This window comes from Dreissena polymorpha, chromosome 12 (assembly GCF_020536995.1).
Source record: "Dreissena polymorpha isolate Duluth1 chromosome 12, UMN_Dpol_1.0, whole genome shotgun sequence".
In the NCBI taxonomy this organism is placed as follows: domain Eukaryota; kingdom Metazoa; phylum Mollusca; class Bivalvia; order Myida; family Dreissenidae; genus Dreissena; species Dreissena polymorpha.
Window position 1 is genome coordinate 66,421,304 of NC_068366.1, and position 16,161 is coordinate 66,437,464.

A 16,161-nucleotide genomic window follows, 5' to 3' on the forward strand; every position below is an offset into this window, starting at 1 on the left:
CATTGCGTTTATTAAAGCAGTGAATGAGTTAATTGTTCCATCAATGAAGTATGTTCTGTCATCTGCAAAAAAAGGTTTGTTTTATGATTGACTGTATCTGAAACTAGTGACCTGAAAATCAATAGGGGTCATTTGCCAGTCATAATCAATGTACCTATGAAGTTTCATGATCCTAGGTGTAAGCATTCTTGAGTTATCATCCGGAAACCATTTTACTATTTCAAGTCACTGTGACCTTGACCTTTGACCTAATGACCTAAAGATCAATAGGGGTCATCTGCCAGTCATTATCAATGTACCTATGAAGTTTCATGATCCTAGGCCTAAGCGTTCTTGAGTTATCATCCGGAAACCATCTGGTGGATGGACCGACGGACCGACATGTGCAAAACAATATACCCCCTCTTCTTCGAAGGGGGGCATAAAAATACTGAAAGGTACAAGTTGTTTTTGTGATTAGTTTTTTTTTTTAGCTTTCGTTATCACTTCAGGTAGCGCACCCATATAATGGGCACCTTTCCAAATATAATCTAATTTTCTTAATCAGCATCATTTCACTGAACTTACATGCAAATTTTTAGGTAGGCTTTCCGTGCTTTAAAAAAACAACTGTTTTTTTCAAAACCACCCCCACGCTCTGCTGGTGTCCAGTTTATTTGCACCCATGGGGTATATTATAAAGTTCCATAATTCATCGAGATTTCCAAATATGGGCATGCAATTGGTGTGTACAGAATGCAGTAAAGGTGTTTAAAGTTTAAACAGCATGAAATAAGTATTCTTTTACAGACATTTATTTTTTTATAATGTGTTGTCTATGGAAGAGTGCCACGAAATGTAAGTGGTGTCAGCCAAGTAGAAATTGGGTTGGTTAAAAACAAACTGTCATACAATTCAACATAGTATTATTGAAGTAATATTTTGAACTTAGTTTTTTATAGATACACTATAGACCGTTCCAGAATCGATAAATTGACCGCCGCCATATTGTCAGTCACGTGACTGTCCGCCATTACACTTCTGCTAACTTGTGCGATTCTGCGATTCCACAAGCCAAAGACGTAGAGAATACCCGCTTTTCCGATGTCGGATAAATAAATTACTTAATTATTTTCAGGTGATTATCACATTTTTGTTGTTAAAATGATTGTTTGAAATTGATATTGATTGTTACAAATAAAATGTTTAAAATGCTTTCGTGTATTTGTTTTTGTGTGTGTAATCAAGTGGTAACCATCGGCGAAAAATTGCCGGTTCAGTCGCTCATATTATGTCTTTGAATAGACTTTTTACTTTTAACTTTTTACAAACAATTCACACATGTATTGTTGTGTTGATTTTAATAGCCACAACATCAAGCAGATTACATTTTAATTAAGCCACTGTATATTGCCTTTGTCGACCATGAGAAAGCATTTGATAGAGTTCCAAGAAAGGTGGGCTCTGAGGAGTCTAGGGGTTGAGGAATGGGCAGTTCGTGTCATACAGGGTATGAACACAGGCGCCAGGTGCCGTGTGCGTGTAAACGGACAATATAGCGAGGAATTTGGAGTCGAAGTAGGGGTGCATCATGGTTCTGTTCTTAGTCCCCTGCTTTTCATCCTTGTGCTTGAGGCTCTGTCGAGGGAATTTCGCGCCGGGGTTCCATGGGAGCTCCTCTACGCTGATGATCTTGCTGTGATCGCGGACTCACTGGAGGAGTGTCTCTTCAGATTGAAAGGTTGGAAGGATGGAATGGAAAGCAAGGGGCTGAGGGTCAATATGAAGAAGACAAAGCTCTTGATCACCGGCCCTGGACTGAATCTTCTGCGCGATGCGGGAGCATATCCCTGTGCGGTATGTAGGAGTGGAGTGGGAGTGAACTCGATTGAGTGTACCCAGTGCAACCACTGTGGTTGCACAAAAAGTGCAGTGGCATCAAGGGAAGAATCACCAGCAACCCAGACTACAGATGCATGGACCAGGCACGCCCAATTGATGGAAGACCTGTTACCCAGGTGGTCATTGATGGCTCACAGCTTTATGTTGAGGCCAGCTTCTGCTATCTGGGTGACACATGTGCTGGGGGAGGCTGCGAACTTGCCATCATCACCCGATGCTGCATTGCCTGGGGAAAGTTTAAGAAGCTCCTACCAATACTGAAGTTGAAGCATGTTTCCCTTAAAATCCGTGGCAACGTGTTCAATGCTTGTGTCCGTTCTGCCATGTTACATGGTAGTGAAGCGTGGGCACCATCCGCTTCTGATCTTCAACGACTTCGTAGAAACGACAGAGCAATGGCCCGCTGGATTTGCGGCATCAAACCTGACGACGGAGTCCACACTGACATGCTGTATGGCAAACTAGGGATACCAGAAGTCACTGCATCACTGAGAGCCAGACGCCTGAGGTGGTATGGGCATGTCGAGCGTGCCACCTCTTGCATCAATTCAATCTCGAAGATGGCCATTCCTGGTGCTAGAGGTAGAGGGAGACCAAGAAAATCGTGGTCTGACTGTATTAAGGATGACCTGCACACCTGTGGCATGGGTGACACTGACCCACAGAACAGAGGAGCGTGGAAATCAGGGGTTAGACGCTCTAGCCGCCTGCTGCCTACTCCAACTACAGGGACTACCGCAGCAGATGACAAATGAACTCAGGATCAAGTCAAGTCAAGTAATACTTATAAAAGATGCTCGCGAAATTAATACCGCTAATTATTTGTTATTGGTCTCAATTGGTAAAACTCTATACTGTGAAACCATTTATTTTCGTCGGCACAAAATTTCGCCCTTTTCATAAAAATGACTATTTCGTCCGCTCTTTAATTCGCCCGTTTCTGGTTTTGAAAAAAAAGGTCCGATTTGTTTGTAATACATGTAATACGCGGTTGCGAAAAAATCGTGCTGGGGAAAGAGAGGTGACACTTGGTAGTCACTTGCAGTAGGTGGGTCTTGTTTGGCATATGCCAATTAACAAGTCTGTTATTTTATTTGATAGTAACTGTCCCTTATTATTTTATGTCATTGACACGTTCTTTGTTATGATTAGCGGATAAGTGGGACTGAATAATCGTTAACGAGTGTTTTAAACAACAAAGCCAATTGCCAATTAGTCTTTTTCCATTACTATCACGGTCAAACTGATAACAATCTTACCTTTATCGGCGCCAATTAGAGAAGGTGCGAACATTATGGGTTATAATTATCGTAAGCAAATTATTTTGGTCATATTTCATTAAAGTTTCAAGCGTTATGCATCGTAAATATTTGATCATTTTAAGTACAGTAATTTGTCTGCAGTTAAAACCAAACAACCAAACACAAATCAAAATGTTCTTTATTAATTTGTAACAAAGCGCAAAATATATTTCAGTCAGGTGTTGATCACACATTGTCATATTTTAATTGCGTTTAATAGTATTGTCTTTAATCCGGATTCGCCGCGTGTAGGCTGTATAATCTGCAACACCCCTGAAAAACACAATACAACCAATGGGTAATAAAGTTGTTAACAATTAGCGCTAATCAACACTATTATACCTAAACGAAGTCGACGAATTCGATACAGCCTTATTGCATTCGCGTTTTACAGGAAATGTCAGTTGTCAGTACACTGTATAATGAACACCCCTTTGTGTCAAAACCGGATTTAACTTGAGTGTGAATAGTCGACTGTTTCATGTTCTTTGTATCAATACCATCTGTGTATCTGTATTATAAGTATACCAGTCAACAAACAATGTGCGCGCTTCCGCATATGGGTATTCGGACGTTAAAAAAATTGACCTACGGTTCAGCTTTCACGCCGTCGAACGCATTAAGCAATATAATTCTTTTTTTTTCACTATTTCTTTATTTGCAAAAAATACTAGTGGCTTATAACTTACCTTGCAATCTTTTTTTCTCGCATTTTGCGAGTGTGCGAGTGTTAATTTCGAGCCCTGTGTATATGCGTGGATTACGCTGGATTTAAATGTCTCATGCCTACGGTAATTCAGTCTTATTTGTTTCAAATATGGGACATGATTGTTCGTTAGGATCTTGAATTCGTCCATCGGTCGAAGGACGAAAAAGGCGAAAATTAATGTCGGACGAATAATAATGGTTTCACAGTATTCTAAAATCATAACATATAATATTAAGTATGATATTTTTGATACGCCTTCCATTATTTTTCTTGTTCTAACTGAAATCAGAGATAAAAAATTGTTGTTTGGATTTAAATTAAATTTTGTGAGCTCGAATTATGTCACATCAAAAAACGAACTTTTTATTATGAGAGAGTGATATTGATCTTAACAATCTTTTTGGGGATTATAAGGAAGATGGAGAGAATGTGAATGTATCTAGTTGAATAGATTTTCATCTTGGAATCATTTAATAGCTATAAATCTAAAAATACTAAAAAATGTATTTTATAGGTCTTTGCAGTAACGCAAAACATATGGATAACGACACTTGTTTAGTCAATTAATCGGAAAAAAAACTACGAAAAACAAGAGGGCCATGGGCCCTAAGGCGCTCACCTGAGACCCAAAGGAACTAAACTATTCTGGGAAGGTGGAGTTCAAAATAACAAGGGCTGTTTGTAAAACATGCATGCCCCCCTATATGGGCTATAAGTTGTAGAAGCAGCCATTGTGTGAATACGTTTTTTGTCACTGTGAATGGTGGTGGTGGTGGTGGCAGAAGAAATAGTAGTAGTAGTAGTAGTAGTAGTAGTAGTAGTAGTAGTAGTAGTAGTAGTAGTAGTAGTAGTAGTAATAGTAGTAGTAATAGAGTAGTAGTAGTAGTAGGTGGTGGTGGTGGTAGCAGAAGAAATAGTAGTAGTAGTAGTAGTAGTAGTAGTAGTAGTAGTAGTAGTAGTAGAAGTAGTAGTAGTAGTAGTAGTAGTAGTAGTAGTAGTAGTAGTAGCAGGGCTTCCCCTGGCCCAAAAATTTCTGTAGCCAACATTTTAGCCAACTGGATTTTTTTGTAGCCAAATTTTAGAAACTGTAGCCAAAGTATTAGCAAAGCATTCGGAACCGCCTGTTGTATAGGCTACAGTAGTGTTAAAGAAGAAACTAAACAAAGAAGCTTTAATATGTTTATTACTATAATCATCATGTGTGCATAACAAAAAAACACAGTTGTGCAGCAAAGTACACATTAGTCATAGCCGACACACAGCCGCTTCACTTTTGGATATTGCTGCAGCCTGCGCATTTGTCATAGATGTTTTCAGACTATAGACGCTTGTGAGGCCTCTTTGCGATCTGAAATAAACAAAATCAAATATGCTTAATTTCAAAACAAAAAGCTCATTTTGAAAAGTGTCAATATATATTTATTATGAACATAAATTATTATTGTTATTTTTAATATATTATTAATAATATAAACAATATTCATGTATATACATTTTAATATTAATGATTGTCATTCTTTTTATTACCTTTTGATTTTTCGTGTTTTGAAATGTTGTCTTTTTTCAACATACTACACCCAGGTGTGAATGAATTTGATTTTTGAAACTGTATGCATATTTTGCAAAACATCGTTTTTGATTTTGCGTTATAATCTAACCACATGAATTCCGAAAGCCAAATATCTTTGAACGATCTATTGTCAGATTTGATTTTTTTTTAGACCGATTCAATACATTCGTCAGCGTCCAAAGGACGCTTATTGCCTAAGGTTGCCATAGTGGAAAACGCAATTCTGACAATGTTTAGGCTTATATTCCCATAAACCTGTCGTCATTCACAATTGCAACACATTAAGACTATGATCTTTAACAAACATTGCAAACAATTAACAAACTACTTGAAATCAAAATCAATTATCAATTTCTTTACTTGCGTTCATTGTGTGACTTAGTTGATAATTCGCTAACTGCTATTACTCAAATTGATTGGAATCGGTAGCAGTCTTTAATCAGTGTTTATTGTTTATCTTAGCCAATAAGATGTACGATAACACCTTTTGTTTTCACACCAGCAAGCATTCTATACATAGATGGTGACGTCACTGCCAGTACACAATGCACCAGCAAGTTTGCTTTGTTTCGATGACCGGTTCTGACTGGTGTTGCAGCAGACTGCGTATCAAATTTTCTGGTTAATAACACGATGATGTATTGACGCACAGTTGACGGTTAAAGAGTTTACTATCTGGGATGGTACTTGACAGGCAAAAAACCTTTCGCAGAGCATTTTCGCCAACCGAGAATTTTATTCGCCGAATTTTAAAAACGTTTCGCCGAGCATTTTCGCCAACCGAGAATTTTATTGTAGTGTATTACCTCCCCTGTCCTGCTTATATTTATATTAATTAACAAAATTAAACATTAACACAATATTTAACATACAAAATATACAAAAAATCTCATATTCTGATAATATTTTTACTGATTCACTGTATTGTACTAAAAGGATGATGTTTCATTGGACTGATAATTATAGATTTAGGATTACAGACCAGTTGCTTCAGTAATATTGTTCAGAGTGTGCCCTGTTGGCAGCGTATGCATTCTTAAATTATCATTCAAATGAAAGTTTTCACAAAATAGGCAAAAACGAATAAACATGCAAAGTTCAACGAGCTCCTGCGGCCATGTTTTTTGACGAATCAAATTTCTTTGAACAACTTTTTCAGGGGAGCCTTCAAAGGTCATCCCTGTGAAATTTTTTGAAAATCTGATGAGCGGTTTCTGACAAGAAGATTTTTTAAGGTTTTTACCATATATGGTCATGGCGGCCATCTTGGTCATGTGATCAAATTTTTTTTAACAATTCTTTTGTCCCATGACCTAGGGATGCTCCACATGAAATTTAGTTGAAATTGGCTCAATGGTTTAGTAGAAGAAGATGTTTACAAATTGTTTACGGACGGACGGACGACGGACGCTGAGTGATCACAATAGCTCACCCCGAGCTATCGCGCAGGTGAGCTAAAAACCCACCTAAACAATATTTCAAATAATATTATTCAGTGCCAAACGAATTTATTAATACATTTATTTGCATCTTTAAAAAACCGCAGCATTAGCATCAAAGTAAAGATTATCTGAAGACTTAAAGGCGGACAATTTGACACAACAAAGAGCTCTATGCATAAGCCGTATTTTTGTTTGCAGAAAAAAACATAATACATCTAATTACAAAAATATAAGTATCAATAGCATGAGTACGCTAGTGTGATAAACAAATGAGTGATAAAATAAACGTTCTACAAAGCCCTATTAAAAGCGAAGTGCATGACGGTATTTACATGTAATTTTCATTGGATGGGTTTTGTAAAAAGAATGACGCTATTGAGGAATATTAACATACAACTGAAAAACACAACTTTACATTATGCAAATTTAAAGGTGTACTCATGTATATTGAAAACTCGTTACTAGTGAGTATAAGTGACAAATATCTAACATTTTAACACACATATATTTATATACATATATTCAGGGATCATATTTTCCCGCAACATAAATCGGTCTGGATATAAATGGGGGAAAAGTATCCTAAAATATATGTCCGAAATAATGACAAATTACGTTAAAATATATACCATTGATTTTGCCATTCATGAAGGTGGTATAATAAATGTACAAGTAAAATTCCCTTAGGCATTTTTTTAAACGGAACATACGAGTTTTATCGACTGGTTTTATCATTTTTATTTCATTGTTGTTTCGTGTGCTGTTTTATCAGACTTTTTTCATCGCTGTCAATATTATTAATCTGTGTAAGTTTATACCGATGTTTTAAATCGTTGTCAACTCGATACTAGCTTACAGAGGCACTGAACCAAATAAATGTCTGTGCATAGGTTGGCTAAACGCTACTGACCATAACAGAACCAAATCATTAAGAAATAATTCGTGTACGTTATAGTTTGTTGTCAAATAACCCACGGCCGATAGTGCAGATGCGTAGGGATTAAATCAAGAGTGCAAAGCATTTGAAACCACGCATCTAATTTTCCGATCGTGGGTTATTCAACAACAAGCTATAACACGTTTTTACTAAAGATTTATACAATGTTTATTATTTTTCTTGTGTACTATTTTATGTGAAGTTCCGCCAATAAAAATAACTTTCGGCTGTTCTGTCCATCAGACCCGCGACTTTCATTCATAATTATATTACCGGATTATAACGCTGGTGGAAAATATATCGGCATGGTTTGTTTAGTTACAACGCGTGATTTCAGACGCGTCTTTTCGGATGCGTCTTTAATCCGCAGTTCACAAGTTTTTGATTCTTGGTCTGACGTGCAATAAACCGGTCCTGACCGGTTTAGAGACTGCAGCGAATGGTTTATCCCACCTAATCGAGATAAGAATGTCATTATGGTGTGTTAGCATGTACAATGTGTAATCGATTTCATGACATGGGAATTTTAGCAAACAGAATCGGACCGACTGTTTGGTATTTTCAATCGGTCTTTCATGACCCAAATCGGTCTAGGACTGACAAAACCGAAAAAAATATGATCCCTGCATATATTGTTTTTGCCTCTGCTGGTGTCAAATGTAAGTTCTTGTTTTTATGATGCCATTCGTGCATTGCAATGTAACATTAAATCTTCATACGGAATGACGTTGTTTTAATAAACTGATAATGTCTAAATACGTTAAATGTTTTACGTTACTTTTATAATTATTTAATACCTTATTTGTTTTCATAAATTAAACGGGCTAGTTTCTTTATGAATTTATCCAACCAAGTGGTCGACTGCTAAATACTACCAGAAAGAGGAGACATGGTGGCATCATCAATTGTGTTTAATGACCAGACTGTCATCTGCCACCCAGTGTGGTTTATGACACCATGTTGTTATTTAAGTCTGGACAATATCTGATCAAAACGAGATAATCAGATTATGCAGAACAAAGGGGCAATTTAACACTGGAATGCAAAGGCTTACACGATTTTAAGATTGATGCAAATAATAAAATGAAAAATATTGCATTTAATTTAATCAAATGCTTTTTTAATGTGTCAATGTGATACTTTTCCTAGACAAATACCTAAAAATGCACGTTTTTCAAACATTTTTTCTGTCATAACAATAGCGTAACATCTCCCCTGGCAAAACAACTTTATTTCATATCATTTGCATGACAAACACAAAAGATTTACATAAAGAACAAAGGCCATGTCATGACGGCCTTATAATTTAGAAAGAAATTTATCTGTCGAATTATCGGTGCTCTTTTTACGTATATGTATGTTACCGGTTGTTAGGCAGCAGTGTAATGGCGGACGCGGAGAGTATTCAGGGGAGATAATTGGGTAATGACTCAATTCTGGAACGGTCTATATACAGCAAAAATACCAAACAAGAGGCCCCTAAGGGCCCTGGGACAATCACCTGAGAGACTTAGATGGAAAGAAACAAAGATTAAAACTCTTCAGCAAATATTTCAAATTATTAGTATGACAATACTGACTTTAAAAATAAGGTGTTCCAAAGTATTCACAATAGGCCTATATAGAAAATTACCCCATCCACCCTGGCAGCCATGTTTTTAATACCCAGATATTTTCAACATCTATATATAATGAAAATGCTTTTTACAAACATACAGAGAAAACTGCCTCATCCCCTGGCGGCAATGTTTTTCCACTGATCAGTTACCATTTTCAACCCCCCCCCCCTGAGGACAGTAATTTAATAATGATCATCAGCAAAAGAAAATGGAAGTACATTTTTCAACAAATTGTTGTCCACATTTGATTAATCATGAGATAAGCATCTCAGCATCTTATAGGGGATGACTATTTACAATCTGTTTAGCAAGAACACTTTAAGATACTGAAAACAACCGTATTTGTTCAAGAGATTGTGTGTTTATAAAATAGTTTTTGCATAATTAAACTAGAGCTTTGTCACAGACATGACGTATACCCCCACATGCCGCATTGACACAGACTATTTTGCATGCTGTCTTCACAAAACAAGAGAATCAAATTTATGGCGATTTTTAAGAATTATAATGCCATTATCATTTATGGCCTTTTCGACCTTTGAACTCTTGAATTCTTTCGCATGACATGCCGTCCAAATTTATGGCCATTTTTTTACTTTTGAACTCCGAGTGTGGCCTAAACATTGGAGTTATCGACATAATTCTTTCGCATGACACATGGTCCAATGATTGTGAACAAATGTACCAGGTATATTTAAAATCTCACAATAAATGACATAGTAATGGCCAGGACAAGATCAATTATGGCCATTTTTGACCTTTGAACTCACAGTGTTACCTTGACATTGCAGATATCGACGTAATTCATTCGCGCCACACACCGTCCAAATTAATGGTGAACAAATGTGCCAAATGATTTTTAAATCTCACAATGAACAACATAGTAAGGGCCCGGACAAGCTCATTTATGGCCATTTTTGACCTTTGAACTCAATGTTTGACCTTGATCTTGGAGATATCGACGTAATTCTTTCGCGCGACACACCGTCCCATGATGGTGAACAAATTTGCCAAATGATTTTAAAATCTCAATAAATGATAAAGTTATGGCCCGGACAAGCATTTGACCCTTGAACTCCAAGTACGACTTTGACCTTGGAGATATCGACGTACTTTTTTCACGCAACACACCGTCCCATGATGGTGAACAAATGTACCAAGTTATTTTAAAATCCGATATTTTAAAAAACGATAAATGACATAGTTATGGTCCAGACAATTTTCAGTTTAAAACACACTAAGTGACCTGTGACCTAGTTTTTGACCCAGCATAACCCATATTCAAACTTGACCTATACATCATCCGGATACAACTTGTGACCAAGTTTGGTGAAGATCAGATGAAATCTCGGGACAGACCGATAGACTGACCGACAAAGTGACTCCTATATAGCCCCCATTACCAATGGTAATGGGGGTATAATAAAATATGTTGAATTGTTATCATATATGAAAGTCAGTTATAAAAAAGTAAATGAGTATGAGAATATGTACAGCTACTAGAAATTCAATATTGATCTTCTTTTATTGTACAAAACACTACTTGATCTTTCTTATAGTTATAAATGTGTGCGAATATAGAAGTAAACACACAAAAGACATTTGAAAATGTATCATATCAAAACAACTATCAAACTATTTGTAATTTAAATGCACAAAAACTGTTGCATAAATACATTATTTTTGCAAAAACAAATGCAAATCAACTTTTTTTCAAACAGTTGTTTATGCTTCTTAAAAGATGTGATAAGTTGTTGTTTTTTTACTACCAAATTGTTCACATTTTTGACAAAGTGTTTTTAAACAACTGGAACAATTTTAGGACTCACCTTGCATTGATATATCCAATTGAAACAACAATAAAACCTGCTAAAATCACAAATCTTTCATAATCACACACAAACTACTGACTAACTGAAAATTGCAGGGGTAAAACATTTCAAGTTGTAATGTCTTATCTATCTTATGAATGGTTTCCAGCTGAAATCAACACAAAGGTCTTTGATGAAAGTGCCCAGTTAATTGGGGTCAATTTCCAGGAGTGTTACACAATTATCACCTGGCAACAATGCAGGCACAGGTATAAATGAGTTTTATAGAGAGTAGCCTAGGATAAGTGAATGAAATCAAATAAGATTCATATGTAACACTTCTTGTTGTTTTATTGGTTTTACCACTGTGTTAAATTTCCGCAAAGATATAGATAACAATCATAAGTAGTGGCAAGAATTAATATAATAATCCTCCTCCTCCTCCTCCTCATCATCATCATCATCATCATCATCACCAACAACTGCATGACAACTAGAGTGTTAACATGGTTTTAATATAGTCATATAATGAAAACTGCCGCTACCCTGGCGGCCATGTTTTTCAACAAACCGTAACCATTTTCGAAAGCTATCAATACAACAAATCTTTGGACCAAGTTCCATGAAGATTTGGCTATAAATGTTACTTCTAGAGTGTTAACAAGGTTTCACTATAGCCATATTAGCAAAGCTTCCCCGCCCCCCTTGCGGCCATATTTTTCAACAGACTGAAACCATTTTCAAACTCAGTCTAGCTATCATAAAAGCAAATGTTCAAACCTAGTTTCATGAAGATTGGACTATAAATGTGACTCCTAGAGTGTTAACAAGGTTTAACTATAGCCATATAAGCAAAACTGCCCTGCCTCCTGGCGGCCATGCTTTTTTACTGATCCGAACCATTTTCAAACTCAACCCTCATATCCAGGAAACAAATGTTCTGACCAAATTTCATGAAGATTGGACCAAGAATGTGACTTCTAGAGCGTTCACATGTTTTCACTATATACATATAGAGAAAACTGCCCCACCCCCTGGCAGCCATGTTTTTTCACCGATCTGGACCATTTTAGAACTCGTCCGAGATATCAATGAAACCAATATTTTGACCAAGTTTCATGATGATTGGGCAAAAATTGTTACTTCTAGAGTGTTCACAAGGTTTCTCCATAGCCATATAAGGAATACTGCCCCGCCCCCTGGCGATCATGTTTTTCAATGGACCGAAAACATTTTTGAACTCAACCAACATATCATAAGGACAAACATTTTGACAAAGTTGCATGAAGATTGGGCATCAATTGTGACTTCTACAGTGTTCAAAGGTTGTTGTTTTTTTTTTTACCTAGTGACCTAGTTTTTTACCCAGCATGACCCAGTTTCGAACTCGGTCGAGGTATCATTGGGACAAATGTTCTGACCAAGTTACATGAGGATCGGACAATAAATGTGGCCAGTCTAGAGTGTTCACAAGGCAAATGTTGACGACGGACGCACGACGGACAAAAGGTGATCAAAATAGCTCACCATGACCACGTTGTGCTCAGGTGCGCTTAAAATAGAGAGATTAACTGTTTGCTTTTTAAAATAAAAATAAAAATGCAACATGCATGAGTAGTATTGTTAACAGTAAATCACCCAATTTAACCATAACGTTGTTTTAATTTTAACAAGAGATGTGTTCGTCAGAAACACAATGCCCCCTATTGCGCCGCTTTGAAAATAAAAATTGTTGACTTTTGACCTTGAAGGATGACTTTGACCTTGAACTTCCACCACTCAAAATGTGCAGCTTCATGAGAACACCGCTTTGAATTAAAAAAATATTTTTTTTACCTTTGACCTTAAAGGATGACCACGACCTTGAACTTCCACCACTCAAAATGTGCAGCTCCATGAGATACACATGCATGCCAAATATCAAGTTTCTATCTTCAATAATGCAAAAGTTATGGCCAACGTTAGTCTTTTTTTCGGATGGACGGACAGACTGACATACACACTGACATACTGACTGACAGACAGTTCAACTGCTATATGCCACCCTACCAGGGGCATAAAAAGAGCTGTCGACTATTGGAGTGCTTGACAGTATAACATAAGCCATCATGGGGAAATTGTTCATATTAAATAATTTATTAGACGATCTTTCAAAAATAAAAAAAGGAAAAAAAAAATTGGGAGGGGGGGTAGAGGGGGGGGGGGGGTGTGAGAGGGGGGTATAATGTGGGGTGTGGTTATTTATAAGATGATGTTTAAAAAAAAAAATGGGGGGGTTGGGGCGGGGTAGGGGGGCAGCAGCAGTAGTAGCAGTAGTAGTAGTAGTAGTAATAGTAGTAGTAGTAGTAGTAGTTTGCATTGCAAAATTATGCAGTAAGCCTTACATTTGGTAAAATTTAAATATATTACAAGGGAGGCAAATGCTGTAACAATAAATTTAAACTTATTGCATTTGTTTCCCCTGTATATAAGAAAGATATAATAGTGTATTACCTCCCCTGTCCTGCTTATATTTATATTAATCAACAAAATTTTAAAATTAACACAATATTTAATATACAAAATATACAAAAAATCTCATATTCTGATATTTTTACTGATCCACTGTATTTAACTAAAAGGATGATGTTTCATTGGACTGATAATTATAGATTTAGGATTACAGACCAGTTGCTTCAGTAATATTGTTCAGAGTGTGCCCTGTTGGCCGCGTATGCATTCTTGAGTTATCATTCAAAAACCATTTTACTATTTCGAGTCACCGTGACCTTGACCTTTGACCTAGTGACCTCAAAATCAATAGGGGTCATCTGCGAGTCATGATCAAGGTACCTATGAAGTTTCATGATCCTAGGCCCAAGCGTTCTTGAGTTATCGTATGATAACCACCTGGTGGACGGACGGACGGACCGACAGACATGAGCAAAGCAATATACCCCCTCTTCTTCGAAGGGGGGCATAATAATATGCATATTCTAAGTATAAAAGGGGCAATAATTATGACAAAATGCTTGATAGAGTTATCTGCTCTTGTTTATAAGTTTGGGTCATGTTGGTAAACAAATATGCAAAATATGAAAGCAATATGTACAGGGACATTGAAAATAGTTTAGGTAGTACGAAAACTTTAACATTTGCACGCTAACGCAGACGCTAACCCAGACGCTGACGCCCGGGTGAGTAGGATAGCTTCACTATATATATTTTATATTTAATAGTCTAGCTAAAAATAGTTGGGGTAGTACGCAAACTTTAACATTTGCTGCATATTGTAAGTGGAAAATGGGCCATAATTATGACAAAATGCTTGGTAGAGTTGTCTGCTCTTGTTTATAGGTTGGGGTCATGATGGTTAACAAGTATGAAAAAATATGAAAGCAATATGTCAAGGGACATTGAAAATAGTTGGGGAAGTACGCAAACTTTAACATTTGCTGCATATTGTAAGTGGAAAAGGGGCCATAATTATGACAAAATGCTTGATAGAGTTGTCTGCTCTTGTTTATAGGTTGGGGTCATGTTGGTATACAAGTATGCAAAATATGAAAGCAATATGTCAAAGGATATAGGAAATATAATTTGGGGTAGTACGCAAACTTTAACATTGATTTATCAATAATATGCATATTCTAAGTATAAAAATTGCAATAATTATGTCAAAATGCTTGATACAGTTGTCTGCTCTTGTTTATAGGTTGGGGTCATGATGGTTAACAAGTAAGCAAAATATGAAAGCAATATGTCAAGGGACATTGAAAATAGTTGGGGTAGTACGCAAACTTTAACATTTGCTGCATATTGTAAGTGGAAAAGGGGCCATAATTATGACAAAATGCTTAATAGAGTTGTCTGCTCTTGTTTATAGGTTGGGGTCATGTTGGTTAACAAGTATGCAAAATATGAAAGCAATATGTCAAGGGACAAAGAAAATATTTGGGGTAGTACGAAAACTTTAACATTTGCACGCTAACGCAGACGCTAGCGGTAACGCAGACGCTAACGCCGACGCCGGGTTGAGTAGGATAGCTCCACTATGTATATTTTATTTATAATAGTCGAGCTAAAAAGAAAAAAAAATTGGGGGGGGGGGCGAGGTTGGGGGGGGAAGGGATTCTGGGTAGGGGTGTGGGGTATTATTTGGGTGGAATCCATTGTGGTATTCAGGTAAGTGTTGTTTTGTCAAAGTAATAATAAAATGTAATCATAAATAAAGAAGTTATGGCAATTTAATCAAAATGTTCAATTATCTAAGTGTAAAAGGGGCCATAATTATAGTGGTATACAGTGTACCACTTATTGGAATCCTGTATTTGTCGAGTCCCATAATTATTTTCTTAATACTGTTAGTAGACATTGTTCATGTCAATAAACAAGAGCTGTCAGAGGACAGCGCGCTCGACTATTCGAGTGCTTGACAGTATAACATAAGCCATCATGGGGAAATTGTTCATATTCAATAATTTATTAGACGATTTTTCAAAAATAAAAAAAGGAAAAAAAAATTTTTTTTGGGGGGGGGGGGGGTAGGGGGGTTGAGAGGGGGGTATAATGTGGGGTGTGGGCATTTATTAGATGATCTTGTAAAAATAAAAAAGAAATATATTTTTGTGGGGGGGGGAGCAGGGATTCTGGGTTGGGGCGTTGAGTATTGTTTGGGTGGAATCCATTGTGGTATTCAGGCAAGTGTTGTTTTGTCCAAGTAATAATAAAATCTGATCATAAATAAAGAAGTTATGGCAAATGTAACTAAAGTAATATGCATAATGGAAAAAGGGCCATAATTCTAACAAAATGTTTGATACAGTTGTCTGCTCTTGTTTATAGATTGGGGTCATGTTGGTAAAGAAGTTTACAAAATATGAAAGCAATATTTCAAGGGACATTGAAAATA

General features: G+C 36.6%; 1 protein-coding gene across 2 annotated transcripts in view; it reads right to left on the reverse strand.

The window, feature by feature from the left end:
- Positions 1-16,161, reverse strand: part of LOC127852234 (uncharacterized) — a 60,341-nt gene that overhangs the window by 26,243 nt on the left and 17,937 nt on the right. The window lies entirely within an intron of this gene.